Below are 21,562 nucleotides of genomic sequence, written 5' to 3' on the forward strand. Positions count from 1 at the left end.
AGCTGCCTCAACAATAGAGGCACGGAACATGGCCCATTCGGACTCAATGTCCCCCACCTCCCTCGGGATGTGGTCGAAGTTCTGCCGGAGGTGGGAGTTGAAGCTACTTCTGACAGGGGGGCTCTGCCAGACGTTCCCAGGCAGACCCTCACAACACGTTTGGGCCTACCACGCCTGACCGGCATCCTCCCCACCATCGAAGCCAACTCACCACCAGGTGGTGATCAGTTGACAGCTCCGCCCCTCTCTTCACCCGAGTGTCCCAAGACATGTGGCCGCAAGTCCGACGACACGACCACAAAGTCGATCATCGAACTGAGGCCTAGGGTGTCCTGGTGCCAAGTGCACATAGAACACCCCTATGCTTGAACATGGTGTTCGTTATGGACAATCCGTGATGAGCACAGAAGTCAATAACAAAACACCGCTCGGGTTCAGATCAGGGGGGCCATTCCTCCCAATCACGCCCTTCCAGGTCTCACTGTCATTGCCCACGTGAGCATTGAAGTCTCCCAGCAGAATGAGGGAGTCCCCAGAAGGTATGCCCTCTAGCAGCCCCTCCAGGGACTCCAAAAAGGGTGGGTACTCCGAACTGCTGTTCGGTGCATACGCACAAACAGTTAGACTCGATTAGAGCGTCTCTGAAATGGCAAGTCTTTCAGGGTGTTCACGGTATGCATCAGGCAGTAGCTACCAAAAGTGGTCCAAGGTAAGACAACCACTGACAGGGTCATGGGTGCCCAAGGCTCATTGATGGATGCAGGGAATAAAGGCTATCCCATCTAGTCTGATCCCACAGAAGACCTACTACACCATAAATTGCTGAAAAGCTTAATGCTGGCCATGAGAGACAGGTGTGAGAACACACAGTGCATCACAGTTTGCTGCGTAGATAGATAGATAGATAGATAGATAGATAGATAGATAGATAGATAGATAGATAGATAGATAGATAGATAGATAGATAGATAGATAGATAGATAGATAGATAGATAGATAGATAGATAGATAGATAGATAGATAGATAGATAGATAGATAGATAGATAGATAGATAGATAGATAGATACTTTATTAATCCCACGGGGAAATTCACATACTCCAGCAGCACCTTACTGATACAAAAAACAATATTAAATTAAAGAGTGATAACAATGCAGGTAAAAACAGACAATAACTTTGTATAATGTTAACGTTTACCCCACCGGGTGGAATTGAAGAGTCGCATAGTTTGGGGGAGAAACGATCTCCTCAGTCTGTCAGTGGAGCAGGACGGTGACAGCTGCTCTTATGTCTGGAGATGATACTGTTTAGTGGATGCAGTGGATTCTCCATAATTGATAGGAGCCTGCTGAGCGCCCGTCGCTCTGCCACAGATGTCAAACTGTCCAGCTCCATGCCAACAATATAGCCTGCCTTCCTCACCAGTTTGTCCAGGCATGAGGCGTCCTTCTTCTTAATGCTGCCTCCCCAGCACACCACCGCGTAGAAAAGGGCGCTCGCCACAACCGTCTGATAGAACATCTGCAGCATCTTATTGCAGATGTTGAAGGACGCCAGCCTTCTAAGGAAGTATAACCGGCTCTGTCCTCTCTTACACAGAGCATCAGTATTGGCAGTCCAGTCTAATTTATCATCAGGTGCTGTGCAGCCACAGTGCACATGCTGACCCCTGTCCACCACTGAAAGCGCCTACAATGGGCACATGAGTATGGAAGAAGGTGGCCTGGTCTGATGAATCATGTTTTCATTTAGATCATGTGGATAGTTGAGTACATGTGGGCTGTTTATCTGGGGAAGATATGGCAGCAGGGTGCACTATGTGAAGAAGCCAAGCCAGCAGAGGAAGTGCGATGCCTTGGGCAACATTCTGTTGGGAAACCTGGCATTCATGTGGATGTTACTTTGACACGTACCATCTATCTAAAGATTGTTGTAGACCACATTCAGCCCTTCATGGCAATGGTATACCCTGATGGCAGTGGCCTGTATCAGCAGTACCCTGCTACCCTGTAAAAATTGTTCAGGAGGAACATGACAAAGAGTTCAAGGTGTTGACTTGACGGTCAAATTCCCCAGATCTCAATCTGATTGAGGATCCTTGAGATGTGCTGGAATAACAATTCTGATCCATGGGTTCCAACCTCGCAAGTTACAGGACTTATTGGATCTGCTGCCAAATACCACAAGATACCTTCAGAGGTCTTATGAAGTCTATACCCCGAAGGGTCAGAGCTGTTTTGGTGGTATGAGGAGGGCCTACTCAATATTTGCCAGGTAGTTTTCATGTTGTGGCTGATCGATGTATATATTTATTCATAAAAAATCTTATTTAGAGTCATAGTGTAAGAAGCTGTGGTTTGAACAGTGCAAAGATTTACTCTTATTATTTTCATCAAACAAGTCAGGTAACCAAACACTGTTTTGAGGGAGGGATTTGCAAGCTCTGTGTAAATTTTATCTAATGTTAGTTTTGAGTTCTGCCATCCAGACCTACCAGTTAAACAGGAATTCTCACACCAGCCATCCATCAAAGTCTTTGTTTCCAGCTCCTTTTCTGTTAGCCTGAGGGCCAGGGAGTAGAATGAGAATCAGCTCCAGAGTGCTGTGTTAGAGAAAGTCAAAGGGGAAAGGGGGGGTTAATAATGAAGGAACATTTTATGAAAGATGTATTTTGGAGTATTCATCATTTACTGTTTTAGTAATTTGCATGCAAAGACACCATACAAAGAAAATAATATCTGGAAGCATAACCAAGTTCAATTTTTTGTAGAATCAGTTTACACTTGAATACAAGTAGCACATTGAGCCAAAGTAAAGGAAGAATCCTTTGGCTTGAGTGGTTGGTAATGGCTACAACTGTCTCTTTGGAGCGAGTACACTCTGACCTGCTAAGATAATATAAGTAACAAGTTGTTAAATTTGCAGATGATACCAAGCCAGGTGGGTTAGCAGATAATCTAAAATCTGTTTAGTCATTACAGAGGGACTTGAGCAGCACACAGTCTTGGACAGATTTGTGACAGATGAAATTTAATGTCAGTAAATGTAGAAAGTAAAAATGTGAGGGTTGAATACACAATGGGAGGTCTAAAAAGTGAAAATACCCCTTATGAGAAGGAATTAGGAGTCGTAGTGGACTCAACACTATCAACTGCCAGACAGTGTTCAGGAGCCATTAAGAAGGCAAACAGAATGTCAGGTTATACAGCGCCCTGATGTGTGGAGTACAAGTCCAAGGAGGTTCTGCTCAAGCTTTATAACACACTGGCGAGGCCTCATCTGGAGTACTGTGTGCAGTTTTGGTCTCCAGTATACAAAAAGGACACAGCAGCGCTAGAAAAACTCCAAAGAAGTGTGACTAGGCTGATTCTAGGGCTATAGGGGCTGAATTATGAGGAAGAACTAAAAGAGTCAAGCCTTATATCTTAAGCAAAAGAAGATTAAGAGGTGGGTTGGAAGAAAAACCTGCAGCCATTGTGGCTCTCCAGGACCAACATTGCCCACTCCTGTTCTGGGGTATTAAGTGTTGCTTGATTTGGGAAGAAATTGAAGTATTTAAAATTATGAAGGGAATTAGTCCAGTGGGTCGAGACTGTTACTTTAAAATGAGTTCATCAAGAACAAGGAGATACAGTTGGAAACTTGTTATGGGCATATTTCGCACAAACATTGGGAAGTTTTCCTTTAAACAGAGTCATAGATACATGGAATACGCTACCAAGTTGTGTAGTAGACAGTAGGACTTTGGGGTCTTTCAAAACTTGACTTGAAGTTATTTTAAAAGAATTAAATGGATAGGACTGTCAAGCTTTCTTGGGCTGAATGGCCTGTTCTTGTCTAGATTGTTCTAAAGTTCAATGCTCCAATTCTATGAGGAAGTAAAAAAAGCATACAGTACATTCAGAGAGTTGTATATGATATTATTTTTTTGATTTTCAGAAGGCTTTTAATAAGGTGGCATGTGATCAAACTAAATGAAGCTGGAGCTCAATGTATAGTGCACAGATGGGTGAAAATATGGCTTGAACACAGGAAACGAAGAGTTAAAGTGCAGGAAATGTTTTCAGAATTAAGTGATGTTAAAAGTGGTGACCCTCAAAAATCAGTGCTAGGGCCGCCGCTCTATTTAATATACATAAATCAAATCTAGAAAGGTATATACAGTAAGTATGCTTTTTAAGTTTCAGATGATACCAAACCGGCTGGATTGGCAGATAATACGCCGTCAGCTGAGCTAGCCCATGGACTTGGTCAAAATTCAGATTAAGGCAAATTTGTAGCAAATGAAATTCAATAGAAGTAAAAGATATAAAAATGCTAAATCTGAATATGCTATGGGAGAATTGAAACTCAAACGTATACTGCAAGGAGTTATAATGGAGCTCTCACCGTCGACATCCAGATATACAGGAGTAATTAAGAAGACTGTCAGGGTTTTCAGTTACATGTGCAGTGTATGATTAAGCAAAATAACACATCAGCAGGACTTCATCTGGAATACTTTGTGCAAAAATGACAAGGCAGAATAAGAGAAAGTCCAGAAAAGAGGGACGATTCTGATTCTGGTATTGTGAGGTATGAGCGATGAGAAAAAATCGAGGATGCTTTTTAGTTCAAACAAACAAACAGATTAAGAAGTAACATGATTCAGGAGTTCAGAATTATAAAGAAACTTAGTAGAGTGGATCCAAGCTGTTATTTTTAAATGAGTTTTTCAACAAGAACACAAGGACGCAGATAGAACAAATTTTACAGAAACAATGGAAAGGTTTTCTTCACACAGAAAATTACAAGTAGTAAGACTTAGGGACCCCCAAAACTCAATTTTAAATAAATTAGTTGAGTATTATTGACAAGGTTTTTTTGAGCTGAATGACCCATCCATCCATTATCCTAACTACAGGGTCATGGGGGTCTGCTGGAGCCAATCCCAGCCAACACAGGGCACAAGGCAGGAAACAAACGCCAGGCAGGGTGCCAGCCCACTGCAGGGCACACACACACCACATTTAGAATCACCAATGCACCTAACCTGCATGTCTTTGGACTGTGGGAGTAAACCCATGCACACACGGAGAGAAAAGGCAAACTCCATGCAGGGCGGACCTGGGAAGTGAACCCGAGTCTCCTAACTGCGAGGCAGCAGCGCTAACCACTGCGCAACCCTGAATGACCCAGTGTTGTAAAAATTGTTCTGATTATCTAATGTTCCTTCCAAAGATGTTGTCTTTGATGACAAGCAATGTGGAGGTCACTCCTGCCACCACCTTTCAGGTCATACTATATACAGCACATGCTGCTTTACGAAATCAAGTAGCGTTATAAAACATTTCAGACATCCTACACAGTTGCTTTTCTCTGTCCTCCGTCACCACTCAGACCAGTAGATTCAGGAACAGTTTGTCTCCTCAAATCATAAGGCTACTCAGCAGCCCCTCATACTGACAGCTATGTGAATGTTTCTTCCATATTTAGATTGAATTTGAATTTAATGGACAGTGCTCTATCCGTCACTAGTCATTGTGATGTGTACACATGACAGTAAGTTTGAACTTAAACTTGAATTTGTTTCCAACTCAGAATACATTAGGGAACATTTATGGTTTAATTCTGCTGGATGATGAGCAAAAAGCTTATCCCAAATGAACTGGCACCCCATCCAGAGTATTTCCTGCCGTGTGCACATTATTGTTGGTGTAGGCTCCAGCCTATATTTCCTTAAACTGAATTAATAGGAGGTGGCACAGTGGTAGCGCTGTTGCCTCGCAGTAAGGAGACCTGGGTTCGCTTGCTGGGTCCTCCCTACGTGGAGTTTGCAAGTTCTCCCCGTGTCCCCGTGGGTTTCCTCTGGGTGCTCTGGTTTCCCCCCACAGTCCAAAGACATGCAAGTTAAGTGCATTGGTGATCCTAAATTGTCCCTAGTGTGTGCTTGGTGTGTGTGTGTATGCCCTGCGGTGGGCTGGTGCCCTGCCCAGGGATTTTTCCTGCCTTGTGCCCTGTGTTGGCTGGGTTCAGCTCCAACAGACCCCTGTGACCCTGTTTTAGGATATAGCAGGTTGGATACTGACTAATGACTGACTGAATTAATAGGGTAATTAATAAGGTCATTTAATCAAATAAATATGACAGCATGGTGCTTAGCATTGGTTTGCCAGAAGGTCTGCTTGATACCAGTTCAGTTAGTGAGGATTATCAGTGCTTCACATTGCCAATATGTATAACTGGAAGGCTTAAGTGTTTCATTTCAGCAATTAAATAACTGATAAGAATGCTCCTGTACTCGAAGAGTGATATAGCATTTAAAGAAGTTTTGAGGACAGCTCAAATACATTAAGAAGCAAGAATTGTCACTAATATTGTAATCTGGATGAAGGAGCATCATCTCCAAATCAACCTGGCAAAGCTGGACCTTCTTGTTATCCCATCTATTAAAGAGCCCCACCTCTTTTCAGCTTGGCTCATTATTGCTAACACCTGCCAAGTCTGTATGTAACGTTGGGGTGGGGATCAATGACCAAATGTCATTCACTAACCATGTTGTCCCTTGTCCTTGCAGATCCACCCTTTACAACATCTGCAAGGTCAGACCATAGCTGATGAAGTTTCCGGGTCTAGGCTTTGGTCTTGTCACATCTGGACTACTGCAACTCTCCACTAACAGAAATACTGGCAAGTCTCACCAAGCCACTGCAGATGATTCAAAATGCAGTAGCATGTCTGATGTTTAACCAGCCGATGTGGGCACATGTCACTCGTCTTTTCTGATCACTGCTCCCTGTAGCAGCACACATTCAGTTCAAATCCTTCATGCCTGCCTACAGAGTATTCAGCTCCTGAGCTCCTATGCTCCTTCTCGCCCACTCAGATCTGGTGATAAAAGGCGTCTAGTGATGCCATCTCTGCTTGACAACAAATCTCGATCCAGACTCTTTTCTTGTGTAGCTTAAACCTGGTGGAATGAGCTGCCCACCTCCATTTGGACTTCTAAATCCCTCCATTTCTTTGTAAAACATTTGAAGACTTTCTTGTTTAGTGAATTTTTGTCTAACTGATTTTGGCTGTTTCAGGGATCAGCTCTTAGCCCTTTCTTTTTTGCAATAGTGATGGACAGGTTGACAGATGAGATTAGACAGGAGTCCCCGTGGACTATAATGTTTGCTGATGACATTGTGATCTGTGGCGATAGTAGGGAGCAGGTTGAGGAGACCCTGGAGAGGTGGAGATATGAGGAGGAGAGTAATGAAGGTCAGGAGGAACAAGACAGAATACATGTGTGTAAATGAGAGGGTGGTCAGTGGAATGGTGAGGATGCAGGGAATAGAGTTGGTGAAGGTGGATGAGTTTAAATACTTGGGATCAACAGTACAGAGTAATGGAAGAGAAGTGAAAAAGAGAGTGCAGGCAGGGTGGAATGGGTGGAGAAGATTGTCAGGAGTGATTTGTGACAGACGGGTATCAGCAAGAGTGAAAGGGAAGGTCTACAGGATGGTAGTGAGACCAGCTATGTTATATGGGTTGGAGACGGTGGCACTGACCAGAAAGCAGGAGACAGAGCTGGAGGTAGCAGAGTTAAAGATGCTAAGACTTGCACTGGGTGTGACGAGGATGGACAGGATTAGAAATTAGTACATTAGAGGGTCAGCTCAAGTTGGACGGTTGGGTGACAAAGTCACAGAGGCGAGATTGCGTTGGTTTGGATATATGCAGAGGAGAGGTGGTGAGTATATTGAGAGAAGGATGCTAAGGATAGAGCTGTCAGGCAAGAGGAAAAGAGGAAGGCCTAAGAGAAGGTTTATGGTTGTGGTGAGAGAGGACATGCTGGTGATAGGTGTGACAGAGCAAGATGTAGAGGACAGGACAATATGAAAAGAGATGATCTGCTGTGGCAACCCCTAACGGGAGTAGCCGAAAGAAGAATTATAATGAGCTTTCTTCCAAACTTTTCACTTGTGATGATCAATTGTCACCTTGTCCTGTAACATTTGTTCCCAAACAGTCCTTCAGACTGTTGTTTACTCAGTTATGTTGACCTCTTTTGGGTAAAAGCATCTGCTAAGCAAATTCATGTATTTATTTCTAGTTAGATTGACTAATGTAATGCAGTGTTTACTGACTACTCAAGTCATTCTCTATAAAGCTTTCAGTTAATTCAAAATTCTACTGCAAAAATTATTACAAAAAACAGAACATATGAACACATAATTCCAATTCTTAAGCCCTTGCACTGGTTCAGGTTTAGGGCTGATTTCAAAGCTATTCTTTTAACATATAAAACCTTAAACGGCCAAAGCCCTGCTTAGATACCTGAATTTATCTTTAATTACAAAGCAAAGCGCACATTAAAATCTTAAGATGACAGCCTGCTTATGATTCCAAGGATTCATAAAATAACAAAATAACACTGGGAGGTTGAGCTTTAAGTTACAAGGTACTGAAACTGTGGAATGGTCTACCTGCTACTATAAGATGTGCCTCCTCAGTCTCAACCTTTAAATGCCATCTTAAAACTCACAACTTCAGTTTAGCATACCCTGACTAGAGCTGCTGATTATAACATTAGAACAATCTGGATGAGAACAGGCCCTTCAGCCCAACAAAGCTCACCAGTCCTATCCACTTATTTCTTCCAAAAAACATCAAGTCGAGTTTTGAAAGTCCCTAAAGTCTTACTGTCTCTACCACACTACTTGGTCGCTTACTCCAAGTGTGTATCGTTCTTTGTATAAAGAAAAACTCCCTAATGTTTGTGTGAAATTTACCCTTAATAAGTTTCCAACGGTGTCCCTGTGTTTTTGATGAACTCATTTTAAAATAAGTCTACATGCTAGAGGTGATTGAAGTGGCTTTGAGTAGTGAGAAAACTGCAATACAAATGCAGAAGATACAAAAAAAGTGAAAATATGCCACAGAAGGGGAAGGCTTTCCCTTTATACCCCTTTCTGTTACGATGGACACAAACACACCAGTGAGGCAGATGTGTGGACACTTGGGCTGGCCAGATCTGCTCTGTGTCCTCCATGAGCTTCAGAATCACAACAAGTTTCACACTTTCATTAAAAAGCTTTTAACGTGAAGCTTCCCTCAGAAGCCATGGGGGCCGAGGGGATCAGAACTTGTGTTTTTTTTGTTTTTTTGCGCGACAGTGGCTAATGCTTTGAAAGCAGCTTGATGGAATCAAGGAAATTGGATTGTACCCCCATTTGAATCAAGGAAAAAAAAAGGCTGCATTTTTTATTCATCACATTATGGATGCTCAGGACAGACCTCTTTAAAATGTCACCAAAGTTTTCCTTGCTTGGCAGAAATAATTAGACTGAATAATGAAAGGAACACAAAAGAAGCTGAAAGTGCATACTGCATCTTCGTTAGTCATTAGTACTAAAATATAAGAAATACAATATTTATAAACTGTTACTAACCCTCCTCTATTCTGTTTCTCATCACGGTACCCTCATGTGGCACTTGGTGACACTGCTCTACTGTTGTGCTGTACATCTGCCTATGGAAAAGTCATCTCAGATAAAGGAGCACTGGAATAATTGGGTAGAAGGGTCCTTCCATCAGTATGGCCAGTCCAGAACTGACTTAGCCATAGAATGGCCAGTAGAGGGGAGGTGGCTTGTTGGTCGAGGTCTCCAGGTCCCAAATTGTGTTTCGCTTGTCTGACTCCTTTTCTACAATCTGGCTGTGGATCTACAATTAATGGATGGACAGATATTATTGTTTTTCATTTATGTTAGTTAGGTATCTTAACAAGTCAGTCAGTCATTATCCAACCCGCTATATCCTAACACAGGGTCATGGGGGTCTGCAGGAGCAAATCCCAGCCAGCATAGGGCACAAGGTAGGAACAAACCCCAGGCAGTCCACCACAGATCTTCACAAGTCTGTATCCTCATATGTGATAGTTCGGTATTTAGTAAGTGGTGTAATCTGTTCTTACATTTTGCCTTGAGAGTTGTTGCTGTGTCAATGTCAACTTTATTTATATAGCACATATAAAACAACATCGGAATGCTGTGGCCAAAGTGCTTTACAATAATTGAATTAAAGAAAAACATACAATTAACATGAATAACATAAATAGAAATAAAATAAATGAACATACAGTAAATAAAATAAATAATAAATAGAAGTAATGTTACATAATCACAATGAGGAAAACATCAGTATTACTGAAGGTCACGGAATGCAAGTGAATAGAAATGAGTCTTTAATCTTGTTTCAAACAGTTCAGTTGTAGACGACTCCTTTATGTAATGAGGTAAAGAGTTCCACAGGCGAGAAGCAGCAGCTGCAAAAGCCCTGTCCCCCCTTAGTTTTACACTTAGTATGAGGGACAACAAGAGACAACTGACCAGAAGATCTAAGCACTCTGGATGGCTGGTGTAAAACACACAATTCGGATTAATAGGCAGGAGCAAGCCCATGTAAAGATTTAAAAACTAGCAACAAGATTTTAAATTCAAATCGAAAACTGACAGGCAGCCAATGTAAAAAAGCTAATATTAGAGAAACAGAGTCGTACTTTCTTGCCCCATCCAGAAAGCGAGCGGCAGCATTCTGGACCAACTGTAACCTGCGTAACAGGGATTTGCTAATCCTAGAATACAGTGAGTTGCAGTAATCAAGGCGAGAAAAGATAAAAGCATGAGTAGCTATCTCAAGATCCCTAGAAGATAAAAAAGGCTTGATCTTACCTAATAGACAAAGCTGGAAAAAGCAACTCTTGACTACATTATGACTCTGTTTCTCAAAAGAGAGGTTACTGTCAAAGATAACACCTAGATTACAGACTTGAGGTTTGCAAAAGACAGAGAAAGAGCCGAGAAGTCCAAGACCAATTTGGGCTTTAGCTGATGGACCCACTATAAGCACCTCCGTTTTAGGTCCTCACTTGGTGAGGTGTGCTGGGCAAGAACAACAAAGTTGGGACTTTTGTGTTGTATTTCTGAAGTGGCCAGGATAGATCTAGCTCTGTGAAGAGAATTACGTGTATTCTGTTCAATGTGTTGTATTTACCCCATTTTTTTGACACCCATTGCATGCCCAGCCTACCTGGAAGGGGGTCTCTCTCTCTCTCTCTCTCTCTCTCTCTGAATTGCCCTTCCCAAGATTTCTTCTATTTTTGTTTTCCCATAAGGTTTTTCTTCTCTTCTTAGAGAGTCAATGCTGGTGAGGGGGGCTGTTAAAGCCATTGAGGGATTCCTGGCGTGATTCTGGCTATACAAGAAATAAATGGTTTCTGTCGTAAACAAATAAATGTAAGACGTATGATTCATTTGTAGTGCCCCAGTCCAATTTGATTCTTGCCTTGCACTTGATACTGGTCCCATGCTTCACTGAACTGGATTGAGTGGGTCTGAGAATGTTGCTGTTGCTGTCTTCCAAATGAGCTGAAGGAGTTCTGTCTGCCAGAATGGCTGCTAATGCTTATGACTCACAGGAAGCAAACACATGATTACACAAGTGAGAGTTGGAAATGACCGTGATATCATGGCAGGAAGAGCCAAAATAAATGAATACTAAAAAAGAAGTTAAAAAGAAAAAAGGAGTATTTGTGATGTTTAAAGTTCCGGATAGCCTAGTAGGGTATTGGATGTGAAGGTGGTGGCACAAGTAAAAATAAATTAGAAATTGGTTAAGTTAACTGATTTGGAAGATTGAGCATTTTACATTTTTTATTTACTTCAAAGAGTCAGTTTTAACAGTTGTGTTTATTAAATATTTTTGTAACAGTGAGTCATAATAATTGAATGCAATTACATGCATCAATAGGCTACTTTAAATGCAGGCTTTTTAACAGTACTTTAGAACATCATGTAGGCAAAAACACAGCCAATATAGGCTTGTGGTGATTCAGTAGCTTTCATAGACAGCAGATTTCAATTCAAGTGATGCAACAATTGCTTTGATTCATGTCTCTGTTGATCATTGTAGGGGGGTCCATGACTCGTTCAAATTTCTTAAATGTAAACAAACCCATACCTGTTAAAATCTGTGTAGGTCTCAAGGTAAAATTGTTGGGTGCTCTGCACCACGAAGGAGAGCAGTTCTGGAGCTCTGTTGATAATGTATAGTGTCAGCTCTAATTGCACAATTCAGGTTGTGCCAGTAATTGGATGGGAAACCATCTAGGAAAAGCTTGGATTGCTGTTGGATTGAGTGTTGTTGAGAACATCAGGGGACCCTTACCCCGGGGTCTGTATGTGGTTCTCATTGCAACGAAGGAGTGATGAGGACATTATGCTGTAAAATGTGGAGCTGTCATTCGCATGAAATGTAAGACTGATGTCCTGACTCTCTGTGGTCGTAAAAGATCTTTGGGCATTGTTCAAAAAGTGGAGGGTGCTACCTGAGGCCCTGGCTAAACTGCCCACTATGGCCTTGTCCAATCAGGTTCCTGATCATTTGCTGTCCCTTACTGGTTGGTTATCGCTTTCATTCCTTCACCATCTAATGTGTGGTGGGTGTACTGGTACAAGAATGGCTGCCATCACATCATCTAGGTGGGGGTTAAAGTGGATCCTCAATGTCTATGCAAAGTTCTGTGAGTGTGTTAGAAAAGCACTATATAAATGTAATGAATTATCATTATTACTAGCCGACCCGCCACATAATTATTTATTGATGGGTGAACACTTCCTGAAAGACACAGTTGTCCAAATGGGGTGGGTTTGAGGATACGACTGTGAGTGAATGAAAAGATGGAACTCTGGAGAGAGCAACATACAATTGTCCGTGACTGAAAACTGGTTTTGTCAGATACAGGCATATCTTTTTGAAAGTTTGTCCTTGTGCCTTATTGTCATTGCAAAGGCCAATCTAACAGGAAATTGTCTGTGTGTAAAAGTAAAAGGCAAATTTGAATCTGATGGGGTCAGGGAAATCCGGGGAATAAGGACAGTTTGTGAGGTAGCAGCTGCGATTGTTTTACACTCTAGTACATTGTGGTGAATGCTGGCAACAGTCAGTCTAGTGCCATTACAGAGACGTCTTGCTGGCATGAGGTTTCTGAGAAGCATGATGACTGAACCTATTTTAATTTTGAGTTTATGCGGAGGCATGCCAGTGGGAGTAAGACTGCTAAGAAATTCTTCGGGGAATAAAGGACGTTCTCGGGGAATGAAGGACGTTCTCAGAAGTGAATGGTAATAGTAGCTGGAAGTATTTGGGACATCGCCACAATTTCTGCCTCACCACCATAAACTCTGGAAGTATTCATGTAATCAGCGTATTGTTGAGCAGACTGTATGACTATGCTTCTGTGACTAAGAACAACGGACAGCACGTCGCCAAGGTTATCTCAATTTTGGCAAACAAAGGTTACAGCCATGTTGCGAAGTTCGAGAGCAACAGTTTCGTTGATGACATTTTTCCAGAAATATCAGACTGATAGAAAGAAACAGTTACCTGATGCAGGAATTTGTATAACTTTGAAAGAAGAGTTGTTTCCATGAAATACATGTGAAGCGGTGGTCAAGTTAGGAAAATGAACAGTCAATGTGGCTCAGGGGTGCATGTGGACCATAGCACAGAGCAAAGCGACTCAGGATGTGTTTGGTGAGGAGTTGGGGGCGGGCACATGAACAGGCAGTGAGCATGCCTCGAGAGCGAGGGTGGACGCGGAAGGAGGGTTAGAGTTGGCGGGCGGGTTTCTGTCGTGCGTACCCAATGGTCTTAGAGTTGGCGGACGGGGCTCTGTCTTGCGTGCGTGCATACCCCATGGTCAGGCGACTTGGTCTTTTCATATATATAGATTATTAGTGTAATGTATTGTGAATGCTGAGCAACAGCAAAATTTATCTCTATAGCAAATGTATTTTCACACAAAGTAGAAAGCTTTACAAGATGTCAAAGAAATAGTTACATGCAAAGAAACTGTCCATAAAAACTGAGGTTTTCTAAAACTTTTGACTGGTAGATAGATAGATAGATAGATAGATAGATAGATAGATAGATAGATAGATAGATAGATAGATAGATAGATAGATAGATAGATAGATAGATAGATAGATAGATAGATAGATAGATAGATTGACATTTGCTTTTATTTATATCTCTCTGTTATAAAAAAAACTTGCGATGAGACGTGATCTTTTGAAGAGAGACAGAGAGAGACACTTCAGAGAGACACTTTCATGTCATACTGAAATCCTTTGGAAGCAAGTCGAATGAGATGGTGACCTTGGCAAGTCACGCCCAATTACAAACATTTTCAAACAAGATCACAGTCATCTAACCTCTCAGTTGTTGGATAGAACTTTAAAAATGACTAAGCGAAGAAGAAAGAGGAGCGCGTCGAAAAGAGACCCAAAAGTTGGAGAGAAAAGAATGCCCAAAAAATGCAAAAAGAACAATAATAATCTATGTGTAAATTCTGATAATAAGGAAAGTAAGCAACGACTAAGCGAAGAAGAAAGATCAGCAAGGTCTATCTCAACATTACATTATTAATGCGTATGTAAAAGTGGAAGCTAATCGTCTCTTCTTTACTAAATCGAATCAAGCAAAACTTAGAACAGAACATATGCAAGGTCTCATTGATCACATTCAAAATTCAAATATCAATAGTTCAGACAAATTCAAAATAGGTAAAACAGTAATATTACCATCATCATATCAAGGTAGTCCAAGAGCATTGCAACAGTTACATCATGATGCAATGGCAATATCTCAAACTATCGGTCGGCCCGGTTTATTTATTACAATGACGTGCAATCCACAATGGCCAAAAATCCGTAAATTCTTGAGAACAATGCCACCAGCTACATCGGCTCTGGATATTCCCACTTTTGTAAATAGATTGTTTTAATCAGAAACTTTTGTTTTTATTGAATGAACTAAAAATGGTGTTTGGTCAAATCAGAGCATACAAATTTACACAAATGAATTTCAAAAACAGGGTTTACCTCACATGCATTTATTGGTTACTTTGCAAAATAAATTATTAACTGCTGATGATGTAGATAGATAGATAGATAGATAGATAGATAGATAGATAGATAGATAGATAGATAGATAGATAGATAGATAGATAGATAGATAGATAGATAGATAGATAGATAGATAGATAGATACTTTTTAAAGGGGAAATTCACATACTCCAGCTGCAGCATACTGATAAAAAGCAATATTAAATTAAAGATTGACAATAATGCAGGTATAACAGACAATAACTTTGTATAATGTTAACATTTACACCCCACCCCCCCACCGGGTGGAATTGAAGAGTCGCATTGTGTGGGGGAGGAACAATCTTCTCAGTCTGTCAGTGGAGCAGGACATTGACAGCAGTCTGTCGCTGAAGCTGCTCCTCTGTCTGGAGATGATCCTGTTCAGTGGATGCAGTGGATTCTCCATGATTGACAGGAGCCTGCTCAGCGCCCGTCGCTCTGCCACAGATGTCAAACTGTCCAGCTCCGTGCCTACAATAGAGCCTACCTTCCTCACCAGTTTGTCCAGGCGTGAGGCGTCCCTCTTCTTTGTGCTGCCTCCCCAGCACACCACTGCGTAGAAGAGGGCGCTCGCCATAACTGTCTAATAGAAAATCTACAGCATCTTATTGCAGATGATGAAGGACGCCAGCCTTCTAAGGAAGTATAGTATATGTAGATCGGTTTGTCTGTGCTGAAATTCAAAACAGAGAAACCTATCTTGAATTATGGTACAAAGTCTTTAAACACATGTCTCACAGACCACATTTAAAAGATTCAGTATGTTGGGACTCAAAATAAAAAAAGTGTTTAAAGACATTTCAAAAAGTGTTCATTCAAACAACAGATATGACTAAGGCTGACTTTCCTGGTTATCGCTGAGGAGATAATCGTCACGATTGTTTGAAAATATTTGTAAGTAGGGCGTGACTTGCCAAGGACACCGTCTAACAGGACTTGCTTCCAAAGAATTTCAGTATGATGTGACTTGACTGTGTCGCGGGACGTAAAAGTGTCTCTCTGAAGTGTCTCTCTGTCTCTCTTCAAAAGATCACATCTCGTCCCAAGTTTTTTTTTTTATAATAGAGAGACAAGTTCAAAAATACATCAATACTTTTCAAAGCAAGATTATCAGATTTCAAGAACATGTAAAATGCAATGTGTTCAAGATATCTCAAAGAGAATGGAATTTTATTGACAAACATTCTTGAAGAATAAGTGTGCCAAATTTCAACAGAATCAGCCAACCGTGAGCCAAGCTGTTTCATGCAGACAAACAGACAGGTATGGAGATCATAGTAGGTGCTCTTCAGTACAAGATTTACTATGGATGTCTGTGAAGAAAAGAAAAAACTAAAGCAACAAGACAAAGCTGTTGAGGATGTCACTCTTTACGTGTCGTTCTGGGTATTGTTAGATCTTAAAAATGGCTAAATAAATAGGTAAGCCCTTACAATTGTTGAATCAGTTCCAGCAATTCACGGTGGCCATTTGCAGTACAGAATGATCCCACTGGTGCCATGGTGCATTGGCCATAATTTTCTGTTTCTGATTTTAGGGCCACTTCTATTCATGTCTCTCTTGAGTATTTAAAGAATAAACAAACCATTTTTTATATTTGTGGTGTTATTCTGGATGCAGGAAGATGTCACAAGGAATCCCCATCCTGTTACTTACAGCCATTACTATACCCAAGCAATAAAAAGAGATAATGGAGCTTATTTTTCATATGTCTTGGCAGCACTTAAGACTGTCACCAGCACTTTAAATCAATTGAGTATGTAAATGCATTGCCTTAAAGTTGATGTTGTGGCTTTTTTAATTGGAGCAACTTTGGTGTCGTACTGACATGGCAATCAGGATTTGAAAGGGTAAATGTTTGTCTCAGAGTTAAAGTGTGAGAGTCCATGCTGACAGACAACAACACGCCAGTCATGCAACGGCACCTTTTTCTGGTCAGTATATATAACTTAATGCAACTGCATTCTGCTGTAAGTTTAAATGGTGTACAATTGCAAATTTCATTGCAGGAACTTAATAATTCACATACAACAAACATGACAAAACTTTAGAAGATGGTGTCACACAAGTGTGCTTCAGAGACAACTTCAAGGTTCATATACTATAAATGTAATTACACTCCCAACCAGGGGTTGGCGCTGTTGCCTAATGCCTTTTCTGTTCCACCCTCTGCAGAAGCAGTGATTGCGAGTTGCATTCCCTAATGCTGTCACTTCCAGTTCCTGACTCTCTGAACCCGCCTGTTCCTCTCCTCCAGATTGTGGAGTCAGTTGAAAATAGACTTGTGTTTGAAAAGACCCAAAACTTGCTTTTTTCATTTGTATTTCAAACTGGCAATTATCACTATGGTGCCCCAATTCTTTATCAGTGTCTTATGTCTTCATTATAAAGTCATTAGGGAAACATACTGTAGATCAAATCTGGTTATTTTATATGATTATAGCTAATTTACATTATCTAGTATTAAAAATACTGACATCTTTCGAAACTGAGTCAGCTAATCTATACATATTAATAAAAGGCAAAGCCCTCACTGACTCACTGACTCACTGACTGACTGACTGACTGACTGATTGACTGACTGACTGACTGACTCACTCATCACTAATTCTCGAACTTCCCGTGTAGGTGGAAGGCTGAAATTTGGCAGGCTCATTCCTTACAGCTTACTTACAAAAGTTAGGCAGGTTTCATTTCGAAATTCTACGCGTAATGGTCATAACTGGAACATATTTTTTGTCCATACACTGTAATGGAGGAGGCGGAGTCACGTATCGCGTCATCACGCCTCCTACGTAATCACGTGAACTAAAAACAAGGAAGAGATTTACAGCACGAGTCAAACGCGGGAACGAAGGTAAATGACGTTAATTTTTGACTGTCTTTTAATACTGTGTAAGCATACATATTAACACATGTGCAATTAAACGTGTGCATTTACGGGGTGATTTCTCAGGCTTAAAAGCTCGCCTTTTATCAAACGCGGGAACAAAGGTAACTGACGTTGTTCACTGTCTTTTAATACTGTGTAACCATACATATTAACACATGTGCAATTAAACGTGTGCATTTACGGGGTGATTTCTCAGGCTTAAAAGCTCGCCTTTTACTAAAAAGGTAAATGCAAAACTATTTTCAATCAGTTTAATGAAACGCTCCCGTTAAGGATTGCAATAACATATTCGCGAGATAAAAGAACGAAGTAGGGGGAAATGATGGAAGAACCGCAAACAGCGAAGAGCAAAAAATTAATTAAACAATTGAGAAGGGAGCGAGTGAAGCATACAAGCATGTTCATAAGGGAAACAAAGCACGGTGTAAAACGTAAGTTTAAATTAAGTTTATAGAAACGCTCCCGCTGCGGATTGCAATAACATATTCGCGAGATAAAAGTTTAATGAGAAGACACGAGGTATAAACGAAGCACACGCCGTGGCGCAACGTTAGGGGCAACAGTTTCAACCATTCTATGATCTGCTTCTCGCAACTGAAAAACGGCACATGGCGGATGTTAGCCGACTTGCTGACCGCAACATTAGGGGCTTCAACTCTGGTGCTGACGCCACATCTCAGTGCCAACACTTTGCAGACTCTACTTAAAAGACACGCCCTCCTCACTGGACAGTTAAAAAGACCAATCAAACTAACGATGACATCAAGTATTACCCAATCAAAAGTAGGAAAGGAGGCATCTTCATAAAATGCGTGTGGGATGATTTGCATGAGACGCTGCTTTAAAAAAAATGATAAAAAAAATACGGGATAAATCCCGTCCAGTATTGATTCAAAACGGGACGCGCAATTTCATTCTCAAATGCGGCACGATTCCGTATTTTAAAGGACGGGTGGCAACCCTACAGTGCCAGGTAACCACCCATACAATCAGATTGTGATTCAGACTAGGAATGCAATGAATGTAATTACCCCGATCTACATACAAGGCGAAAGTCTTGCAACATTCAAAGATGATGGTTTGGGATAAGTACACCATACAACATAAAAGAGCTTATGAAGCCTTGAACCGAAAAAAGCAACATCTCAGAGATCGTAAAAAAAAAATAGGAGGTAATGTCGTTTTACTCGCTGTAGATTTTAGTCAAACATTACCAGTTTTTCCACGAGGGAGACCAGCAGATGAACTCAACGCGTGTTTAAAATCCATGCTTCTCCCACGCTCGGTTATATGTCGCGTGTTCCCGGGTAGGTACACCAAAAAATGTATACATTTAAGCATGTAATGGGCAAACAAAAAATGAAGTATACCCGAAGGCACTGCAGTAGTACTTAATCTAACTTTACTTCTTAAATGTTAATGTTTTACTGTTTAATAATTTATACGCTTCTTATATGTTGTTCAAATTCTTTTATCAAAATACCAGTGACAGCGCAATGCACGATAACATGGAGTGAATACACCATACGCATCCGCCCACGGCCGCCCTGGTGTGCGCAGATAGGAGTTGATTCTACAATAAAATAAAATAAAGATAAAAAGAGTAATACAATCATCACCCATAAAGCGTATAGCAGACGTGACGTACTATATGTGTACCAGATTTCAAGTCAATAGGTGAAACGGTTTGCGAGCTACAGGTGATTTAAAATCCTGGACAGACACACAAATTGCCACGGTAGCAAATTACAGAAGAAGATTTTACTGTTTAATAATTTATATTTATATGAAATGTGCTTCTTATATATTACTTCATATTCTCATATGATAATGATGTTAATGTTTATATTGATTTCTATGTTATTGAAACTGCATGTATGTGTGTATATGTATGTATATATATATATATATATATATATATATATATATATATATATATATATATATATATATATATATATATATATATATATCTGCGGTGGGTTGGCACCCTGCCCTGTATTGGTTCCCTGCCTTGTGCCCAGTGTTGGCTGGGATTGGCTCCAGCAGACCCCCGTGACCCTGTGTTCGGATTCAGCGGGTTGGAAAATGGATGGATGGATATATACTGTATATATATATATATATATATATATATATATATATATATATATATATATATATATATACTAGCAAAATACCCGCGCTTCGCAGCAGAGAAGTAGTGTGTTAAAGAGGTTATGAAAAAAAAAGGAAACATTTTAAAAATAACGTAACATGATTGTCAATGTAATTGTGTTGTCATTGTTATAAGTGTTGCTGTCTTTTATATATATATATATATATATATATATATATATATTATATATATAATATACACACACACATAAACATTTATATACATATACATATATATACATATCTACATATACACATATCTACATATATATACACACATACATAAACACACACATAAGACTTATTGACTGAAACGGGCTTTCACGAAAAAAGTTAGGGCTTTGCTACAGGATACACCCTCCACAAGTTAACCAAGTAAAAATAAAATATATATTTCTGTTTTATTTAAACCTTTTAAGTTCATATGCATAGCCCCATTTGGCTGTTTAATATTTTTTTTCTTTCTTCAGTAATATTTAATCTCCTTAAAGAAAAAGAACATATCCATTTTACTTTTTTTGTATCTCTGTAGTAATATTTTAGTGTAAAAGAATAACCAGTATTTAAACCTTTTATGTTACTTTATACATTTATTTTACACAATGTTGAAAAATTAATAAGAAAGCTACATATTTTGGCAGCTGCTGCTTTCATTTTCAATGAAATGAAAAAAGCTCTCCAAGAGAAAACGTCAATGAAGAAGAAACATTCTAAAAAGGAGAAACCCTCATTTATAAAAGTTTGCTGCAGATGACTTAACTGAAAATAAATGAATAGTTCCTATGTGTATAATACATATTTATCTATTTGACTTATGCCTTTATTCCACCAACTTACAACATCTGAAGTACAATTTGTTACATTACTTTTGTTTTTTGCAGCACAGGCAGGTGAAGTGACTTCCTCAGGGTCACACAGTGGTGTCAGTACCAGGATTTGAACTGACAAGCTCCGGGTTTGCTGAAATATTACTGAAGAAAGAAAAAAAACAAAAATGGGCAAATAGGGCTATGCATACAAATGTCCATCCATCCATTATCCAACCTGCCATATCCTAAATACAGGAGCCAATAAGTAGATATGTATATATACAGTATATATATATATATATATATGTGAATGTATGTATGTATATATCTATGTCTATATATATATATGTAGATATGTAAATTTGTATATGTATATATATGTTTATGTGGATGTGTATATACGTATGTATATGTAGATATGTGTATATGTAGATATGTATATATATATGTATATGTATATATATGTTTATGTGTGTGTGTGTGTGCATATTATATATATAAAAGACAGCAACACTCATAACAATGACAACACAATTACATTGACAATCATGTTACGTTATTTTTAAAATGTTTCCTTTTCTTTTTCATAACTTCTTTAACACACTACTTCTCTGCTGCGAAGCGCGGGTATTTTGCTATTTATCTCTTTATATAAAGGAGAGTTGGGATCCGAGAGACTGTGTTTGTGTGTTTGTGGAGGGATGGAGAGTTAAGGCAGGTGTTGGAGTCACGTGATCATCTCCCC

Source organism: Erpetoichthys calabaricus, chromosome 7 (genome assembly GCF_900747795.2).
Source record: "Erpetoichthys calabaricus chromosome 7, fErpCal1.3, whole genome shotgun sequence".
NCBI classification, from domain to species: Eukaryota; Metazoa; Chordata; class Cladistia; order Polypteriformes; family Polypteridae; genus Erpetoichthys; species Erpetoichthys calabaricus.